The following is a 21,554-nucleotide window of genomic DNA, read 5'->3' on the forward strand; positions in this document are numbered from 1 at the left end:
GAACATAATAAATACAAAGATTTTAAAAACATGTAACACTTTTTACAATTAAATGATTTTGAAAGTTTATTTCATATAGTGGATGCAGCTCTACAACCAAGAAATGTATAACTCTAACATGCTTAAGTGGTGAGGAAAATTTGAAGAATTTCAGAAATGATTTCTACATTTACATTCCATTTCAGTATCAACAGATGCTTGCATTTATGAATGCAGCTATAGAATAACCAGAACTGTATGATACAGTATAATTTTCATGCATGTTAAACACATGATGACAAATTTGTTCACATCCTAGTTGAAGTTAAGGACATATGGCTTTTGATAGGTGTATAAATAGAATAACATTATTAAGATTACAGCTAGTAAAATATTTTCTTATATTTATTTATCTATTTTGTGTATATAAATATTTCCTCTATGTGTATGCATGTGCACCACCTGCATGCCTGATACTCTGAAATTGGAATATGGATGGTAGGGTCTCAGAATTTAAATGTAGTCTTCTACAAAAGCAAGAAAATAGCTTGAAAGTACTGACCTATCTCTCCAACCATTTGCCCGCTCTTTTGTTAGTGTGATCATAGGGTCAGCATTTATATTTTGTTCCACATTTCATAGATCACAGTCTTTCATTTCATACAGCATGAAATGCCATCTTCTGTCTCTTTTCTGACCATAAATGAGGAGAGAATGGAACCAACACTCTAAACATAGAACAGAACTTCAGAACAAAGAAACATTTAATATATAGCCTTTGTGCCCAAATTTGTAGAATATTTTCTCTTACCACAGAGACACATAGTTAAATTCAGAATAATATTTCATGACCTTGGCCTTCAATAGCAAAAACAAAAACAAACAAACAGAAACAAAACAAACAAAAAACAAAACAAATTTCGCAAAATGAAAGAAAAAGGGAACTTAGAAAAAAGAAAATACAAAGAACTCCTAAAACTTATTCGTTTAGACAGTAAGATCAGAAGAATATAAGAAAATAAACAATAGAAGATGAAAAACATAGCAACTGATTTTTTAAGCACTCACCCAATTAGGCGAATTCCTGGTTGACAATGTGTAATCATCACTACCATGGCTGCTACTATAACATATGCACTAAATCTTCTTTCTGACATTGGCGCATTCCTCAGTTTAAACTCCTGGGAGAGGGTTTTTTATTGGTTCAGATTAAATGACATGCCAAGTTACCTAATCTGTTCAGTTTCCACATTGAAGATATGCAGTAGATGAACAGAGAGGATCACTGCTGATACTAGACTTAATGGGCACGCGTTGACTTTTCAGACAAAACACAGGATATTAGGAAGGGTGTAGCTTCTGGCAGACAAATTCTGCCCTTGATCTCACCAATAGCTATCTTAAACCGTCTTTGATTTCAACTGTTGGTTCCATTCACATTCTGTATTATTTTATTATGATATCCGTATTTTGTTTTGTTATATGAACCAGTCTGGATGTCTGCAATGGTCAAAACTTACAGAGTAAAGAACATCAGACGTGTCACTAAGATGTCATTAACTAAATAATTCATTTCTTTGGTAACGTGGTTTAACGTACTGCTCAAAGTCAGGCATCTTTCTTCATGAATTTTCACCAAAAAAAAAGCATTCAAAAAAGATTTCACTATTCCAAAGCTGAACCTGACAATGTTTCAAACTTCCCAGAATTTCCCAAGTTTTGAATTTTCAGAACATGCCTCCACCTTGCTATAAGTTATAAATAATATTATTTCAAGAGAGGTGGTATTCTCTCTGACTGTTTTGCAACAGCATTGTCCAGCTTAATGGCCTGGACTCTTTGTTCTCCTTGGTCTTCTTCATGTTTGCTTTGATTTTATTATAGCTTTGGCACTAACTTTAATAATTGGATTAACAATTTAATTTGTCTGGGGACAGAATTCCTTGATCTACTTCCTGGTTGTGTCTAAAATCAATAAATATATTATATTATATTCCGAATTAGTGAGTTACATCAATTTTAATTCCCTCAGTCACAATTGCCTTCCGACCCTGTTCTTCAGGCCCAAACAGGGCTTTTTCTCCTGGCCAAAGCAGGCTGTCTAAAACAGTATGTCAGGATGTATTTTGTTGTTGTTTTTAGTTTGCTTTTGTGTGCAGTTCTTTGTTTTGAGTTCTTAAACAAGGCGACATATTAGAAGTGCATTTTACTTTGTTTCTGCTTCCCCCTCCATCTCCTTCCCAGTATGGTCTGGTCTTTTGCTGCTCTCTAGTGGCCAGCAGTTACCAGCTTTCCTGGAGCTCTCTATAAAATAACCAGTGAGAAAAGATGCCTAAGACTGCTCAGGTTTTTCTCTTCAACGAAAAGGTCATACACACACTTAAATTCTATACATGATTAAACCATTTTATTATTTAATTTTGTTTATTTACTGAATGAAATGGGAATAGATTCATTGGCATTAGCTTATGTCCTTTAACTTTATCAGTTTTGCCAACAATTTCTTGGTAGACAGCTATAGATGGGAAAGAAGAAGAGAGATGGGGAGGGAAGGAGAAAGGGAGAGGGAGGAAATGAAAACCTTATCTTTATCATTTTGACTTAGTTTTCATAGTACTGCTGCTGCAACAATGAAGACAAAGCTCACTATCACTACCACGGCTAGCATACTCACTTGAAGGCAATGAATATATTACAAATTAACTTGTTTACCAGTCAATGGAAACAATCTCAACCTTACTGGGGGCTAGTGAGAACATGGATCTTAGAGAAGAACTGTCTGCCACACTTCACTAAAGTAGCATACTTTCTAGTGACATTTTATTATTTATTCTTATATTCATGGATAAGTGTAGTTCTCACCCGTCATCAAAGAAGCCTCACTTTGTAACTGATGAAGACCATTACAAAAGCCATAGGTTGTCACAGCGCAGAGACTCTAGGTACCCAGTTCCAACTGATACAGCTGTAACTGATTCTTGCACCGAAAGCTTAGGAACATTGCAGAAGCAAGAGGGGGGAGAATTGTAAGAGCCACAAGAATAGAGAGTCTGCTGTGAGTTTATGTCTTCTATATATGACAGAGAATATACATCCATAAAATCTCAGTGGGATGTCTGCCTAAACAAGACCTGAACTATGATAGCTCCTGGGCAAAAAAAGCCCAGTTTTCTACAAATGGAGTGACGCTGGGCCTATCAATCACTCTAGAGAGCAGGCCTCCTGCTCAGGAGTAGTTGACCAACACAGAATGACTCCACATCTGTTTTTTTTTATTTGTATGCATTTTTATTTTTTGCATTTTTTTCTTTTTGTTTTTCTTTCAAGAGAGATAGAATATGAAGTTGTGAGGGTAAGGCATGGGGAGAATCTGAAAGGAATTGGAGAGGGAAAAGAATATGTTCAAAATATTATATGAAAAAAATGAATCAATACACACAGGGCCAATTTAGAGAGACAATGACTAGGATTGATATCTAGCATCAAGAAAATGTGTATGTGGTGAGGGTGGTGACATGACACAAAAAACTTACTATATAAGCATCAATGCTCAATTCATTACTTCTCCTTTTTCAGATGCTTAACCTAAATGTGATCTTTCTTCTTTTCTTTCTTGGTCTATGCTAGTGACATGTGATCAGTAATGTAATTTGTTCCTGAAATAAAGTTGAATTACAAAGGCCAGGCAGAATATAACACTATAAACATCTCAAATTTCCAGAAAATATATTTCAGCACTTTAATGATTCTAGAACAAACAGTAATTACCCTTCTGATAATAGCTAGTTAGCATTTTCATATACCACATTAATATAATGCTGATATTGTTACTGAGTTTCATAAAAGTTTCTATATAGCCACCTAGATATCCAGTTGTACTGGCGTGGTTTTGGTTTTATTCCTCAGCAGTATTTATTGATCATTGAACAATGATACTAATCAACTCTACATAGTACATTTTAAATCTATTTGTGTCTTTTATAGAAATCAATTGAAAATGGATTAAACCTGACCAGAGTGTCCTTTCTATTGGCATTAAACTGTATGGTACATCTTACTCATATATTTAGTTTCACATGTAGTGGAATGAGACCATGTAGTACATGTCTCTGTGAACGGTACACCATGATGACAAAATGAATCTAGCTAAGTCGACCGCATGCTTACAGTCTGGTTTTTCAATTTCCAAATCCCTATACCTTTCAGCTCTATTCTATTCAATTCTCTAGAATACCTGTTTAGGGATGTAATAAAAGAATATGAGAAATTTAGGGAAATACTGTCTGAAAATTTCTAAATTAAAAAATTGTACTTCCTTTGCAATTTAAACAAATTTCATTCATTTATCAAACAAACAAACAAACAAACTTGCTCTAACCGAGATATCTAGTACTATAATGGATAGAAATTGAGGAACTGACATCCTGGTCATTTCTATTTTAGAAGACATGTTTTTTGTTTTTTACAATTGGCTGATGCTACTTGTGAACACACCACTTTTATTATGCTAAATATTATTTTTGTATGCATTATTGAGATTGCTTTCAAAAATAAATATTGAGCTTTGTTAAATGTTTTTTTCTGCATACAATGAGGCGATATGATTTAATCTATTATCTTGTTACTCTTTTCTACTGTATTTATTAATTCGTGGATGCAGGTGCATTTGTTACGTCACAGGGACACATTTGTTTGATCTAATTAATCCTCGTGTATAGCCTTTTTGATACTTTCAATGCACCATTTTGCTGATGATTTTTACATTTATGTAAAAAGGTATTGGTCTAGAAATGAGTTTCTTGTAATGTCACTGCCAGAAAAAGTTTCAATATCCAAAATTAGTTTGGAAACATTATCACCTGCTTTCCATTAATTTTAGAAGGATTTGAGGATGGTTATCATTATTTGTTTACTTATTTGTTTATTTTAATTTTAAATATGTGTTTTTGGCATTTGTTTGTGTTTGGGTACATGTGGATGTGCACATATGTACATGTGCATGTAGACACCAAAAGTTTAAGTTGGCACTTCCATAATTGTTTTCCATCTTATGTTGGAGTCAAAGTATTTCACTGAACCTGTAGCTTGTCAATTTTGCTAAGTTACAAGTAAATAAGTTCCAGGCACCCAGCAGAAAGAATGAAATGGGCCTCAGGAAGTAGGAGGCAGGGGTGGGGTGGGACCCTTTAGAATGTACCAGAGACCTGGGAGGTGAGAGACTTTCAGGACCTTAGATGAAATGTCCTACAGTCGGGAGAAGGAACTTGTAGAACCCACCTCCCATAGAAAGACAGGGCATCAAGTGAGTGTTGAGGTTGCCATCACACAGTCAAAACTCTGCCCCATAATTGTTCCTGTCTAAAAGAACTGCAGGGATGGAAGTAGAGAGGAGCCTGAGGAAAATAAGGCCCAGAGAGAGGTCCAAAGTGGGATCCATCTCAAGGGGAGGGAGGCCCCCATCCTGACACTATACTTACAAACAGGAGCCTAGCATGACTGCCCTCTGAAAGACCCAACAAGCACCTGAAAGAATCAGATGCAGATATTTACACCCAACCAATGGACAGAAGCTGCTGCCGCCTGTGGTTGAATTAAGGAAAAGCTAGAAGAAGCTGAGGAGGAGGGAGGCCTTATAAGACCAGCAGTCTCAACTAACATGGACAATCAAAATCTCTGAGACACTGAGCCAACCAGACAGCATACACCAGCTGATATGAGGCCCCCAACATATATACAGCAGAAGACTACCTGGTCTGGGCTCAGTCAGAGAAGATACACCTAAACCTCAAGAGACTTGAGACCCCAGGGAGGTTAGAGGTCTGGTGGGGTGACTGGGGGGGGGTGGGGATATCCTCTTGGAGACAATTTGAGAAGGAGGCGTGGGATATGGAACAGTCAGAGTGCATACCAGGAGGAGGCTAAAGTCTGGACTGTTAAAAAAGGTTAAATAAAATTAGAAAGAAAAAGAAATATTTTATCAGCAGTGTGGTAGTGGTACATACCTTTAATCCCGGTATTTGAGAAACAGAGGCAGGTGAATCTCTGAGTTCAAAGCCAGCCTGGTTTATAATCTATGTTCCTGGATACAGATATAAAGAAACCCTGTCTCAAAAGCAAAAGAGCAAAACAGCAAAACAAAACAAAAACATGGTTTGGGTTTATGTTATATATCTTCTCTGTCAATTTAGTCTTGTTAGAATATTATTTCTTTTCTTAACTAGCCTGCTTACAAATACATTATTTTTACTTATACTTTTCAAAGAAAAAGTTTAATTCTGATAGAAGTAGTACTAGGAAGAAATTTTACATAAAAATCTCAGAAAAGATTTCTGGGGAAAAAAGATTAAAAAACAAAAACAAGAAACAAAACAAAACTTCCTCCATTGTATGACTGAAGGTACTAGAAAAATCAAAAAAGTAAGCCCAAATTTAGAAGGAAATGAATAACAAAGTTTACTTACTACAGATATGGGGAGCCCATCCACAGTGCTATATCTTCTACCAGGCTTTGTTTTTGTTGTTGTTGTTTTAAATCTCTGGCTCAGGGAACATCACAGAAAAAAATAAAGCCTGTAAGAGCCAGAATACAAGTACTGTTGGGAATCAGTCTCTCCTAGAAATGGATACATAAATAAGATTTGAAGAACAGCATTATCAATAAATATGCTAGTGTAGAAGGAGAAAAATTTAACATGGTCACACCCCGGAACAAAGAACTACAGGCAACTGAAGACCGAAAAAAGAGGGATCGTTAACCTCTTCCAGGAATGAGTTCTTCAATTACAGGGTGGTTAGCCCTGAAAACATATACACACAAGCAAGATAAGCAGAGATTCAGCAGGTTGAATTTATATATATTTGTGTGTGTGTGTGTGTGTGTGTGTGTGTGTGTTTATGTGTGTTTATGTATGTGTGTATTTGGATATAGCAATAATAGTAAACAAAAGAGGCATTCAATTTAGAAGTTGGAGACTGACATAGAAGTGGGTACAAAAGGATACCTTGGAGAACTAGGGGGAGAAAAGGGAAGAAGGAAAATGATATAATTCTACGTAACTAAAATAAATATAATTTTAAAAGTTTGTCACAGAAATAAAAGAATTGAAACAAAATTAACAAAATTCAACAAAAATAAATGTTGAATTAGCTTATAGTTAAATATACACAAAATTCGTAAAACTAGTTAAATCAAGAAAGATAATAAAATTATTAATAACTTTTATTCAAAAAAACATTATAATGCATGCCATAAGAGCACAAAATAGCTCTGTAGAACTTATGAACACTCTATGCCGAAAATTTGGGAATCCTAAAATGTGAACTTTGTTTACACACACACACACACACACACACACACACACACACACACACACACACAAGCATACACACACAAATTGAACCAAGGAACAGAAGTCCTTAACCTACTGGTAATGAGTAATAAAACTGAATCTGTAATTTAAAAAGACTCCCAGCACAGAAACCAAGACAAGATTTGTTGTTGTTGTTGTTGCTGTTGTTTTGTTTTGTTCTTTGACATGGGGGTTCTATGTGTAGTCCCCAATCTATAGATTACGGCTGCCTCAAACTTAAAAGGTTTGCTTGTAGCTGCCTTCCAAGTTTGGGTTTAAAGTTGTGCACCACTACCACTCAGATAAAGAAGATAATATAACTGCTGAAAATTTTCAACTTTTCAAAAAAATTCCACCAATTCTTAACAAGTTATTTTGAAAATAATTGAAAGAGAACCCTTCTTGATTCTTTCTTTGGTGCAAGAAATTGAACCCACAAACTACTACCAGTGCTCTTGCATTGAGCTATATATCCCCAGCTACTTAATACATTCTTTGAATAAAACATAAATCTAATATCCAAACCAGACATAAGCATCACATACAGCTGCACACCAAGATTATTGATGAATATCAATACTATCAGCATATTCTCTGAAAACCAATGCAATAGTATGTAAAAATTGTATGCAAGCACTAATTAAGACTTATTCCAATATTGGGAAATTATTTCAACATTGTATATCAATAAAATGATACATAGCATCAATAAAATAAAAAGCAAAATAAATTATGACCAATATATATATATATATGTATATATATATTTATATATATATATATATATATATATATATATATAGACAAAATTTAATATTATTACATGGTAATAAATGGCACCAAATAATGTTTACAGGAAAAGTACTTCAACAAAATAGATGATACACTAAATCTATAATAAATTAATCATACTATTGTATATTGTATATATACATATTTGTGTATGTGTTTATTTTCATATATATTTTTAAAATGAAGCTATGCCACTTGAAGCTGAGAATGCTTCCCACTAAAAACCCAATACCTGGTATAAGAAACCTTCTTTTGAGTTATTGCGAGGGTAGTTGAAATGACTCATATATATATATATATATATATATATATATATATATATATATATATATATATATATATATATATTGATATTGCTCTGTGTTGCTTCTAGTAGGTTTAAGGTAAGACCCCATGTGTTCAAGATAACACATGCTCTGAACACAGGACTTGGTAGGTATGAGCTGGATGCGATAGCTATTATTGTCTGTCAAGTTGATACATTTGGAATTAAGTAAAATCCAAAAAGTCAGAGGGCAAAACTGTGAGGAATTTCTGCTTAACTTCAAGTAGGAAGACACACCTTAAATCTGAATCTTGGGGTGGGAATACACACCTCTAATCTGTGCCATACCTTCTGCTCGAAATCTATATGAGGGGATGGAAGAAGGAAGCTGCTGTTATTTGCCTGATTACTCTTGCCTTGATAGAACGAACATCCATCATTTTACTAATATTACAACCTACTTCTTCAAAATTCCATCATGTACTGAAGACCCACTCTCTTGGTTAAGGTTTTATTGCTGTGAACAGACACCATGATCAATGCAAGTTTTATAAAGGACAGCATTTAATTGGGGCTGGCTTACAGGTTCAGAGGTACAGTCTAGTATCAAGGCAGGAGCATGGCAGCATCCAGGCAGGCATGGTGCAGGTGGAGCTGAGAATTCTACATCTTCATCCAAAGGAAGCCAGGAACAGACTGAGCATCCCCAGGCAGCTAGGAGGAGTGTCTCCAAGCCCACCCCCCAGAATGACACACTTCCTCCAACAAAGCCACACATTCTAATAGTGCCACTCCCTGGGCCAAGCAAATGCAAACCATTACACCCATTGAGACATTCATCCTTGTGGACTGAGCAATTTCTGGATTCTTAGACATTCTATTTATAGGCAGCCATTGTTGGAGCGTCTGGACCACAACTCATAAGTCATTCTAATAAATCTATTATACTTTTCTTCTTTTTACAATAATTTTATTCTTTTTTATTGTTTGTTTTTTAGTTGGATATTTTATTTACATTTCAAATGTAATCCCCTTTCTGAGTTTCCCCTCTGAAAATCCCCTAACCCATGCCTCCTCCCCTGCTTCTATGAGGGTATTTCCACACTCAACCACTCCCTCCTGCCTCCCAACACTGGCATTCGCCTACATTGGGGCATTTAGCCTTCACAGGACCAAGGACCTTTCCTCCCGACAAGGCCATCCTATGCTACATATGCAGCTGGAACCACCGGTCTTTTTTTTTGTACTCTTTGGTTGGTGGTTTAGTCCCTGGGATCTCTGGGGATTATGGTTGGTTGATGTTGTTCTTCCAATGAGGTTGCAAACCCCTTTAGCACCTTCAGTCCTTTCTCTAACTCCTCTGTTGGGGTCCCCATGCTCACTCTGATGGTTGGCTGCAAACATCTGCCTCTGTATTTGTCAGGCTCTGGTAGAGCCTCTCGGGAGACAGCTATATCAGTCTCCTGTCAGCAAGCATGTCTTGGCATAAGAAATATTGTCTGGATTTGGTGACTGTATGTGGGATGGATACTCAGGTGGGACAGTCTCTGGATGGCCTTTCCTTCCATCTCTGCTTCACATTTTGTCTCCTATTTCCTCATGTGTTTTGTTTCCCCTTCTAAGAAGGACTAAAGCATCCACACTTTGTTTTCCCTTCTTCTTGAGCTTCATGAAGTATGTGAATTTTAATTTTGGGTATTCCAAGATTTTGGGCTAATATCCACTTATCAGTGAGTGCATACCATGTGTGTTTTTTGTGATTGGGTTACCTCACTCATAATGATATTTTCTAGTTTCATCTATTTGCCTAAGCAGGCTGTGAAAGAAATTAAAGAAACATCACCCTTCACAATAGTTACAAATAATATCACATAAATTGTTGTGACATTAACCAAGCAAGTGAAAGGTCTGTATGACAAGAACTTCAGGTCTCTGAATCAAAAAATCAAAGATCTCATAAGATGAAAGATCTTCTATGATCATGGATTGGCAGGATCAATATAGTAAAAATGGCCATCTTGCCAAAAGCAATTTCAACTCAATTCTTCAAAAAGTTAGAATGAACAATTTGCAAATTCATTTGGAATAACAAAAACTCCAGGATAGTGAAAACTATTCTCAATGATAAAAGAATCTCTGGGTGAATCACCATACCTGACCTCAAGCCATATGACAGAGCAATTGTGATAAAAAGTGCATGGTACTGGTAGAGAAACAGATAGATAGATAAACAGAATAGACTTGGAGACCCAGAAATGAACCTACTGACTTATGGTCACCGATCTTTGACAAAAGATCTATAAACATCCACTGGAAAAGAGACAGCATTTTCAACAAATGGTGCTGATTCAACTGAAGGCCAGCATACAGAAGAATGAAAATTGATCCATTCTTATCTCCTTGTACAAAGCCCAAGTCCAAGTGAATCAAACATCTCTAATAAAACCAGGTACACTGAAACTAAGAGAAGAGAAAGCCCAGAAGAGCTTAGAACACATAGGCACAGGGGAAATTTTCCTAAACAGAACTCAAATGACTTATGATCTAAGATCAAAAATCAACAAATGGGACCTCATGGAACTGGAAAGCTTCTGAAAGGCAAAGCACAAAGGGAAATACAAATCAAAACAACCCTGATATTCCACCTCATATCAGTCAGAATGGCTAAGATCAAAAACTCAGGTAACAGCAGATGCTGGCCTGGATGTGGAGAAAGAGGAATGGAATACTCCCTCCTTGTTGGTGGGATTGCAAGCTAGTACAACCACTCTGGAAATCAGTCTGGTGGTTCCTCTAAAAATTGGACATAGTACTAGCTGGGGACCCAGCTATACCATTCTTGGGCATATACCCCAAAGATGCTCCAACATCTAACAAGGACACATGCTCCACTATGTTCATAGCAGCCTTATTTATAATAGCCAGAAGCTGGAAAGAACTCAGATGTCCTTGAACAAGGGAATGGATATAAAAAATGTGGTGCATTTACACAATAGAGTACTACTCAGGTATTAAAAACAATGACTTCATAAATATACTTTATATATCATTCCTGGTTCTACACACCTTGCCAATAACCTGTGGCTAGTAAGTCATGTATCTTAGAAAAAAACTTATCAGAACTTTTCCTGACCAGAATGATTCCTAAATGCATTCTAAAATGTATTGTTATACTCACAGATAAGTACATAACTCTACATAAAAAAAGTTTTGTTTGCAGGAAAGAGCTTATTACAGAAAACCACAACTGATCGTATTTCTGAGAAATAAATAATCATGAGATCTCAGACTCACACATACATCTAAAACACAACTCCTGCATCTAAGGGTCAGGAGACATTACTAAAAGGGGAGCAGAAAGGAGCCAGAGGACAAGGAAGTCAGCTAGGAGAATATATTTTCTAGAAATCCTGGCGGGACAAACCTATAATACCTCAACAAAAAGAGTACCTAAATATGACTTTTACAATATCAATATCAATACATATGATAACACCAAAGGAAAAATTCTCAGAGCCCCACCCTAGATAAATAACTGCAGACAAGCAATGACTGCTGAGAGGGAGAATCAGTCTGTTCTAGAGATGAGCCCCTTACTGAATATACAATACAAAATAGACAACCCTAAAACCTTACACACATCAACAATATCAAATGGACTGTGAAACTTCCATGTGGTGTTAAATCAGGAATAAGCAGGCTAAGGACAGTGGAATCCTTATTAGAGAACCTACAAGAGAAAAATTATACACACCCTAGAGAATGAAGTTCAAAAGAGGAGAATGAATGTAAGCCAATCGGATAAATGTTTCTTAGACTGGCTTACAGTCCTCCTTATTCTCAGTAATCTCAGAGCCTAAGCTCCTTTAGCATCTAATAACTCAAAAGGCATCCACAAAAGGTTTTGCTGATAAGCCTGATGACTGATGTTTGATCCCTTAGCCTCTCTCTTAGAAAACTAACTTCTAAAAACTGTCCTCTGACCTCCACATAAGGGCTATGGTATATACTCCCATAAATAAATGGAATGGGCTTCTTCAAGGTCTGAAAAAGTGACTGAATGTGTGATATGTTGCTGGTGGTTTCCTTCACTGAACTGGCTTTGGATTTCTACAGTCCTTGATTAAGAAGTCACAATCTACTGTTTTTGTCATAAATATGTAGGTTCTTGACTTTTTGATCCTAGGAAGGAAATTGGGAAGCATGGTGGGCTTTGAAAAGCAACAAAATTTATGAGAACAAGTCATTGAAGTGTTCTTTTTAGAACACTAAGACAGAATTCTCAGTCATTTAAAAATATTTTCTATAAATATTTGCTTCTCTGTATCATCGACTTGGAGGGAGGAGGAAAGCTGGAATGTAGTCCAGGTAGTTCAGAGTGAACATTGCATGGTTCATAGCTCGGTAATCAAAGACATACAAAGAAGACTGGTATTCTTGAAACTCTGGGGAGTTGATGGCAGCCACCAGGTGAGGATTGCACTGGGCTTTACAGGAAAAAAAAATCTGAAACTTTACACTTGACTTTTTCCATAAAAGTTTCCATCTTCACTTCTTCCCATGAGCAAAAAGTCAAGAACTCACAATTTATGGAAGTAATAGTAGATTCTGACTTCATGATCAAGGATGGAACAAATCCCAGGACAGTGCAGAGAAGGAAACAGAAAACTAGACATCAAGTTATTAAACACAAGATGTTACAGCACAAAGCAAAAGCAGTTAATTTACTTAATCTAATAAGCTTTCCATAGGAATACAGGTAATAGTGAATATACTTTGCCAATGAGACACTAGATATTAAAATTGACAACCAAATATTCATTGTTTATTATTTAATCAATAGCATGTAAAATTTGGATTTTTTATTAATTGTCATTACATTTTATTGAAACCTCTAAATAATAAAATATTTACATGTATGAATATATTCAAATGCTACCATTATAAACAAAACACATTGCCTTGTTTTCTCTTTATTTCAGCTCTTAACTATTTACTCTTCCTTTCAGAAAAATCAAAGTCTACAAGCTTTTTTTCTACTACTTCATGTTTTCTTTATTTTTAACCCTATAATATCTTAACAACTTTCCCCATATTTTCATATTTCTTACCTGTAAAAAGTTAATATGCAAGATATTTGATTTCATTATTGTATCTTCACACATACAAATAATGGTATTTGCTCACATATACTTCTTTAGGAATTCATTCTTCTCCCTACTACTGGTTCCATGCTTCCTCTCTTCAAACAGTGAGTATCCCTTACTTTTCCTATTTTAAAACTATGCTTTTAATTAGAATAGAATTCTAACACTTTCCTCTTTTTCTTACCTCCAACCACTCCCAGCCTGGAACCCCTCCTCCATCTTCCTACCACTCTCAAGTAGATAACTTCATTTTCTTTGATTATTACTATTACTTATGTGTATGTATGTATGTATATGTGTGTATATTAAAATATATATAAAATAAGGACAAAAATACAAGACAAAGAGGGACAAGAGACAACATGATAGTGTTTGATAAAGCCTTAATAAATCATATTATTTTGTATTTAATTGATTTTTATTGAAAATTAATTATTCTCACATACAATACCTTCTAACCAGTTACCCATTTTTCTACTCCTCTCACATACCCAGCATGCCCCCCCTTTCCCATATTCACTCCCCTTCCATTTGATCTTCAGAAAAGAGCAGGCCTCCAAGAGACAACACCCAAACAGGACAAAACAAGATACAGTAAGAGGAGGCAAAAGCCCTCACATAGAGGATAAACATCCCAGCAGAAGAAAAAGAGTGCCAAGAACAGTTAAAAATAAGAGACATACTTGCTTCCACTGTTAGTAGTCCCAAAAAACACTAAGCTAACAGCCATAACATCTATATGCAGAGGACCTTGTACATACCCCGCCAGCTCCATAAATGCTACTTCAATTTCTGTAAGCCCGTATGAGCCCTGTTTTTGTGGTGTTCTTGATCCCCTTTGACTTCTACAGTCTTTCCACTCCCTTGTCTATGGGGTTCCGCAGTCTCTGAGGGGAGGGACCCCATAGAGACCACCAATTTAGACTCTTTTTCTGGCATAATATCTGGGTGTGGATATCTGCACCCATTCCCACCTACTTCCAGAGGAAGCCTCTCTGATACCTACTGGACAAAACATCAATACTTGTGTAACAGAATATCATTTAAAATCATTTCATTGATTTTTTTTTGTTTGCCTTATTTAGTTCTCCCTCTGGTCTTTGGGCTGCTTATTCTCCATTTCTTGACTATCCATGCAGTTTGGGGCATGGGCTCCCTCTTGAGGCATAACTTTATTTTCAAGATAAACCAAGTATTTGCCACTCTCAGAACTGCATCACCATTGCCACAACAAAACTTGCCGTCAAGACAGATTGTAGATGAAGGGTTTTGTGGCTGGGTGGGTGTCCAGGTCTCTCTTTCTGTAGCCTGCAGAGTAGCTTCTTTTGCCAAAGACATTAGAACTTAGGGGCAAAAGCTCCATGCAGGCACCCATTCAAACCCTTTATGTTCAGTGAGCTGTGTGGAAATTGTTCTTGGCACTGGGAAATCACTGTCAGTTTATGGAGAGCAAACCTATGTCTTAGCATCAACCTTGATTATTTAAATATCTCTATAGGAACCAACAATTCAATTAAATGTAACCTAGTCTCCCAACTGGAATCCTTGATTGGCTACAAAAGGTGGCCAGTTCAGACTCTGTATTCTCCATTACTAGGAGTCCTCACTAATCTCAAACTCATAGATTCCAGAAAATTTCAACTCACTGAGTTTCCACACTGCTCCTCAACTGCTTGCCCCCACCCCAGCCATCTCTCCCTTCCGTTTTTCCCTTTATACTCCCACCAAATGCTCCCACTTCCATCCCCACCAATCTGCAGTTACCCACAAAAATCTATTCTGTTTCTCCTTCCCAGGCTTGTTCATGTGCTCAACCCCAGGCCCCCCTAACATCTCTGATTCTGTGCATTGTGGCTTGGTTGTCATTTACTTAACAGCTAATATGCACTTATAAGTGAACACATACGGTATTTTTCTTTCTTGGTCTGGGATAAACTACTGAGGATGATTTGTTTTTCTTGATGCATTCACTTGTCTGTTGTGGTTGTTTGAAAAAGTTTGCCTCCATAGATTAATGTGCTTAAATACTTGGCCATAGGGAGTGGCACTAGGAAGAGGTGTGAACTTGTTAGAGGAAGTGTCACTGGATAGGCAGGCTTTTCAGGATCCTATGCTCAAGTTCCACCCAGGGTGAAATCTGAACCTCCTCCTGGCTGCCTTCAGAAAACAGTCTGTTACTGACTGCCTTCTAATCATGATGTAGAATTCTCAGCTCCTCCAGTACTGACCAAGTCTGCTTGCACAATGCCATGCTTCTCAATGTGATGACCTCTTAAACTACATGTAAGCAGCCCCAATTAAAGTGTATTTATAAGAGTTGCCTTAGTCAGGCTCTCTCTTCACAGCAATGAAACCCAAACTAAGATACTTGTAAATTTTAAGGTGTCATTTTTTAACATTGTGAAAAAGAAGCATATTTTTATCTCTTTTTGAAGTGTTTTATTCCCCCTTATTTATTTATTCAATTTACATCCTGATCCCATCCCCTCATCTCCAAATCCCTCCATCACATGGCACCTCCCCAACCTTTCCCCTTTATTTCTGAGAAGGGGAAGTCCCCCTGGGGATCACACCAACTCACACTGGCACCTCAAATCACTGCAGAACTAGGGACAGTCTTTCCAATAGAGGGAAGACAAGGCAAGCAAGTTAGGATCCACAGGCAGGCAGAAGCCACTATTTCTGTTTCAGTTGTTGGGACCCATATGAAGACCATGACGCACATCTGCTATGTATGTGCAGGAGGCCTAGGCTCAGCCCCTGAATATTCTTGGGTTGGTTTTTTAGTTTCTGGGAGCCCCCAAAGACCCAAATTAATTGACTCTGTTGGTCTTCTGATAGAGTCCCTATCCCTTCCAGGTTTCTTGATCCTTTCCCCAACTCTTCCATAAAATTTTCTCAGATAACTCCTGGTGTTACCTCCTGGGGCCTGTGCAGGAAGATCCTGAGTCCTAATGACAGAGACCCAGCCCTCTCTGTGTGCCAAAAAGAGCCCCTTTTTCAGAGAACACTGTGCTCCCTGCGCTACCTGTGCTCCGAGAACTTTCATGGGCCAGTGCCTCAGGTTCTTCCTTGGTCCTAATGGAAAAGCAACTGTGCAGCTAATCTTGGAGCTCAGCCTCCTGTGGACAGATCCTGAGACCCAGTGGTGGGGACCCGGCCCTCACTGTGGGCTGGAAAGGACCCTTTTCCAGAGAGCACCATGCTCCCTGTGACCTAAGAACTCCCAGTGTGACCTCCCAGGGCTCACCCATGGTCCAAAAAGCGCCTGTGCAGCTGATCTGGGAGTTCAGCCTTTTGTGCACAGATCCTGAGTCCCGAGTCCTGATGACAGCGACCTAGCCCTCTCTGTGATTGGGAAGGGACCCTTTTCCAGAGAGCCATACATAGGCTTTTGTAACCATTACTACAAGCTCATTTCCACTGATCTTACTGCATATTTGTATTTTGTGGCTACAAAGGCAACATATGAAATTTTCATGTTCATTCAGCTCTAATAAAAAAATCTGTGCAAGTAAATAATTACAAAATTAATTTGATTTAATTAGGATTTTACAAGTACCAATTCAAGAAAAAAGGAAACTGAAAATCAGAAGGAATTAGAAGCACTTAAACAGAATAGGCAATTTACATCCTACTATGTATTTTACAGAAACTTACACTTTTTCCTGTCAAGTTTTACTATTTCAGAGCATAACCAAAAGTGTTGGTATAATTTAATTGTAACTACTTAATCTATGAAAGAAAAAAGCTCCTCCTACAAATAAAAATTATAAGTAAATGCTTTCATCATGTATTATACACTTATTATATATTATGTGTATGTATATATATATATTATATACATAGATCTAATAACAATTATCAGCCATGCTGTGGCCAGCAGCAACACTGATGTAATAAGTACAATCCCCACACAGAAATTCTACTAGTTCTTTTTTGTGCTAGTGAGAACTATTTTTGTTCATCCTAAAGGATAAAAACTTTGTTAGTTTCCCAAGAGACATGCCAAAAATAGTTTCGAGGAGTATTGAGACATCAATACTTTATGTGCAGGCATCTCCTTCAGAGCTTGAACATCCTAACAGGCACTCTAAACAAAAACAGTGTCTGTGTTTTTCCACAACATGATTTCCAATGTATGTGACATTCACAGAGATTCTTAAGACCCCTTTTATAAGTTAAAAAAGCCCTCAAGTAGCTCAGTTCTTTAAATGTACAAGAAAAAAAAACCATTTCCAATTTATATGCAGTATTTTTTTCATGGCTGGCATCACCGGTTTGGCTGAGAAACATGAAAGTATAAAACATAATGACCTTTTCTATTTTAATCTTCTATAGAACAGTTTTCAACTGATGACACAATAGTTTCCGTTACATAGTTCTACATTTAAATATTTGTCTCATACATCCAAAAGCTACATTTGCCCAGTAGCCTTTCTCCTTGAGTCTTTGGGGTTTAAAGTACCTTTCCTTCAAGTATAATAAGCACACAGTTTTTATATAATTTTATATCTAATATCATGGTTTTATGTAAAACTATTGCTTAAAATTCCCATAACTTTTCCTTCATATGTTGCATATCCCATCTTTAAAATTTACCAATGAATATGATAATATACAAGAGCATGTTCAGATCATGTTCCTGTAGTATATTCTTAAAGCACTCACTATTTTTGTTATGGCAGTTGCTACATAGAGTAGACCTTGTTAAATTAATAGCATTTACTCAATGCTGTGCTTTTTGGTGTACTTGTCTCTTTCTTTAAATTGTTGGCTCCAAAAGCACAGGCACTTTGTCTCATTTGCCATTGTGATGATCTGGATCTGCCCTATGCAAAGTACTTTAGAGATGTTCACAATGAGGTGAGGGCAAAATAGAAAAAAACGAAACAGGGAAAAATGAATAAATAGTCTGAAAAGTACCAAGAGTGGAGTTAAAGACAGGAAGGAAAGAAGGCATATAGGATCCAGGTTAAAAAAGAAGAAAGCAGGCAAAAAGAGAAATAAATCCAGGTGAATATTTAGAGTTTCTGTACTGATTTAAAAAAATAAAAGAACATGTTTAGAATCAACAAAAAGTCATTTGAAATGAAAAGCAAAGCTTTCCTTATATCATTAGTAATTAACAAAGTGAATAAAATGTTCTTAGAGTAGAATATGATCGTTGCTCTTTTTCTCTTTTGTGATTTATTCTTTATCATGTATACTAACGTTCCTGAAGTTTAAGACTTAGATGGTTTGTCAGTGAGCTTGTAGAGCATAATTACACTCTTCAATTAAGATAGACTTCGTAAAAAGTAGAATTATACTTTCCTTGATGTGAGTAAACTGTAATTTAATGCAAAAGGTTCTGCCACGTTACATTTTCCAGAGCATTCGTTCATTCTTGCTTAGTAATTACAAATGGCTTACAAATAAACACTTGGGATGATTTCCCAACTGTTATGTATTTACTTATGAAGCTGGAACTTCCATCACTGGGTTACTTAAGTGGTTTTGAAAGATTGTGTACAGGTTCATTTTACAATGCCTTTGAATTTTGTAATCCTGCTTACATACACAAAAATAGGAAGGATTAACAAACTGCCGCTTGGAAACCGAGAGAAGACAGAGAGAAGGGCAATCAAGTTAGATCCTACAAGAAACATGAAATCAATTGGTCAAAACGTGGAAGACTGTCAACAAAAATAACATGTTATGGGCCCTCAAGGGTTTCTGTTTATGCTAGAGGAAGCCTAAAATAATCTGTGGTTTTTGATGCTTGATTTAGTTTTCCACAAGCCTAATTAACATCAGATTAAGTTCACTGCCACTATAGTTTATCCCTGAGACTAGCAAATCGTTGGTGTTTATTTATCTGCTTCTCAGAAAGACTAGCTGCAATAATGTAATGACATATTTGATAACATTGAAAGTAATGTAATAGTACTCATGTAAAGAAATTCGTAGGCTATAATAATAATTTTAAAGAGCTAATTTTGTAATGAACAAAAGTACTTCAGAAACAACTAAATCATCTCATGTTCTATTTGGTTGTGTCCACTGGTTGGATTAAATTAAATACAATTAAATGATTTTTTTTAAAGTTTAAGATAGGTCTCCTTTGCTTTAGTAAAATTGAATATGATGTCAGTTTCTTTGAATTCATAGCCAAGGGTAAAATCTCGGTGTTATGAACAAGGTATGGGAATATTTTCGGATGTATATGTTCACTGCAATGCAATGGATAAATTCACAGTGAAATCTTTTTCTTGCCAATTTTTAGTCTTTTATTTTTCTAGGACCAGAAAACATCCTCTAATCGCACCCCTGAAGCTGTTGATGTAGATTACAATTCAAGGTCAAGTTGGAATTGTGCTACTTATTTGCTTTGCTTTGGATCTTTGGATTCTATGCAAGAGTTCATAGGGGCACAATAAAACAAGTTTGTTTATGTATGTGAACAAACTAGAGCTCAGATTTTCATCTTGCTCCCTGAATGCTCTCCTGACTTCAAAGAAAGCTTGATATGGAGAAATATGCAAGAGGTTAGAGCTGTCTAGGAAATCAGTATGAAATGGCATATTTCTTCATTCATAGAATTATATATGACATATACCAGGCATAAACTCTCTACTGCCACTCTTTATAGATACATAAAAATTGAATAGCACAATCTAAAAAGGATTTGTTTAAATGCAATGATTTATTTAAACATAAATAGAGATGCATTTCTTTCTAGTAGACCCTTACATAACAAACATCTCAAAGCACAGCACCATTGACCAGGAAGACAACCCATAAGAGTTCTCTAAATCCATTTATTTCCTCCTTTTTAAAAACAAGTAGATAGTAGAAAAAGAAGAATGTTCTCAATGTGGCCACATTACAAAGTGATCCAGTGAAACCCTTAAATTGGTCTTTCTAAATCTGAATTGAGATAAAAGTTTAAACAGGAGACCATGGATATGCAATCTAAGCAGTCTCTTTGTAGGTGTGGTCCTACCCACTATTGGCCTGTCATTGCCTGGGCTTCGGTCTCATACTGTTAAGTGTTCTGACAAGCTGTTAGAATTATCTGAATCTACTTCCAGAAAACAAGTTTCCACTCTCACAGGACCTTTTTCTTTCTCCCAGTATGAGATTTCTGGAGAAATTCACATTTCTTTGGTTTCAATAGCCTGAGAGGCAGATTGAAAGCCACAAGCTCTTACCTATGTCCCCAGCACTTGGGAGTGAAGCAGGAGGATCATGTTTGAGGACAGCCTAGGTTTCATCTTGAGACTGTCAAAAACAGATTAGATGGAGTTGTTTACTCCAGATTTTTCGAAAGTAACTAAAAGCAAGTATTATTTTAAAATATTTTTTGTGTGTGTTTACCTGGATCTGTGCTTTAACCTTGGTCCCTATTTGCTTCTTATGTATTATATTTGTTTCACATACAGACATATTTCACCTCGTGACTGAGGTATTAAATCAAAGCTTAGAGAATAACAAATGAAGATATCCTCCTCCCTTATGAATGATAAATGCTAACTATGAATGACTATAAAAGCTGTTAAAGAATTCCATAGTAAAATATAACAGAAGTGTCAATGTTCTGTTTAGTCGCAAAGTAGTTCACATCCCATTTGAGTTGTGCTGCATGTCCTTGAATGATGCTGTGTAAGTTTCTTCTCATAAAAGATATTGTCTGTAGAGATGGCCCAAAGGTTAAGAGGATTACTGATAACTCACCAGAGATGACCACTCAGATAAAGTTAATAGCCAATTGAGTCTCTATTCCACAAGACTGTGACCACACCCAGATATTCCAAGAAGCTAGGTGTGGATCCAGGTATCCATCCAGAACAGAATTTTTAAAGGCAAAAACCACATCCTGACATCTCAGTAGTGGTTGGAGGCCTTTGTAGAAGAAAGAAATATAACAGAAGCTAAGATTAGCTGGAAGAGATTTTATATAAATAGGCACTTTAACAGATCAGAGTTAAGCCTAAGATAAGCAGTTAACTGGAGGGGGGTTCTACACAAACTAGGTAT

This window comes from Micromys minutus, assembly GCF_963924665.1.
Source record: "Micromys minutus genome assembly, chromosome: X".
NCBI lineage: Eukaryota > Metazoa > Chordata > Mammalia > Rodentia > Muridae > Micromys > Micromys minutus.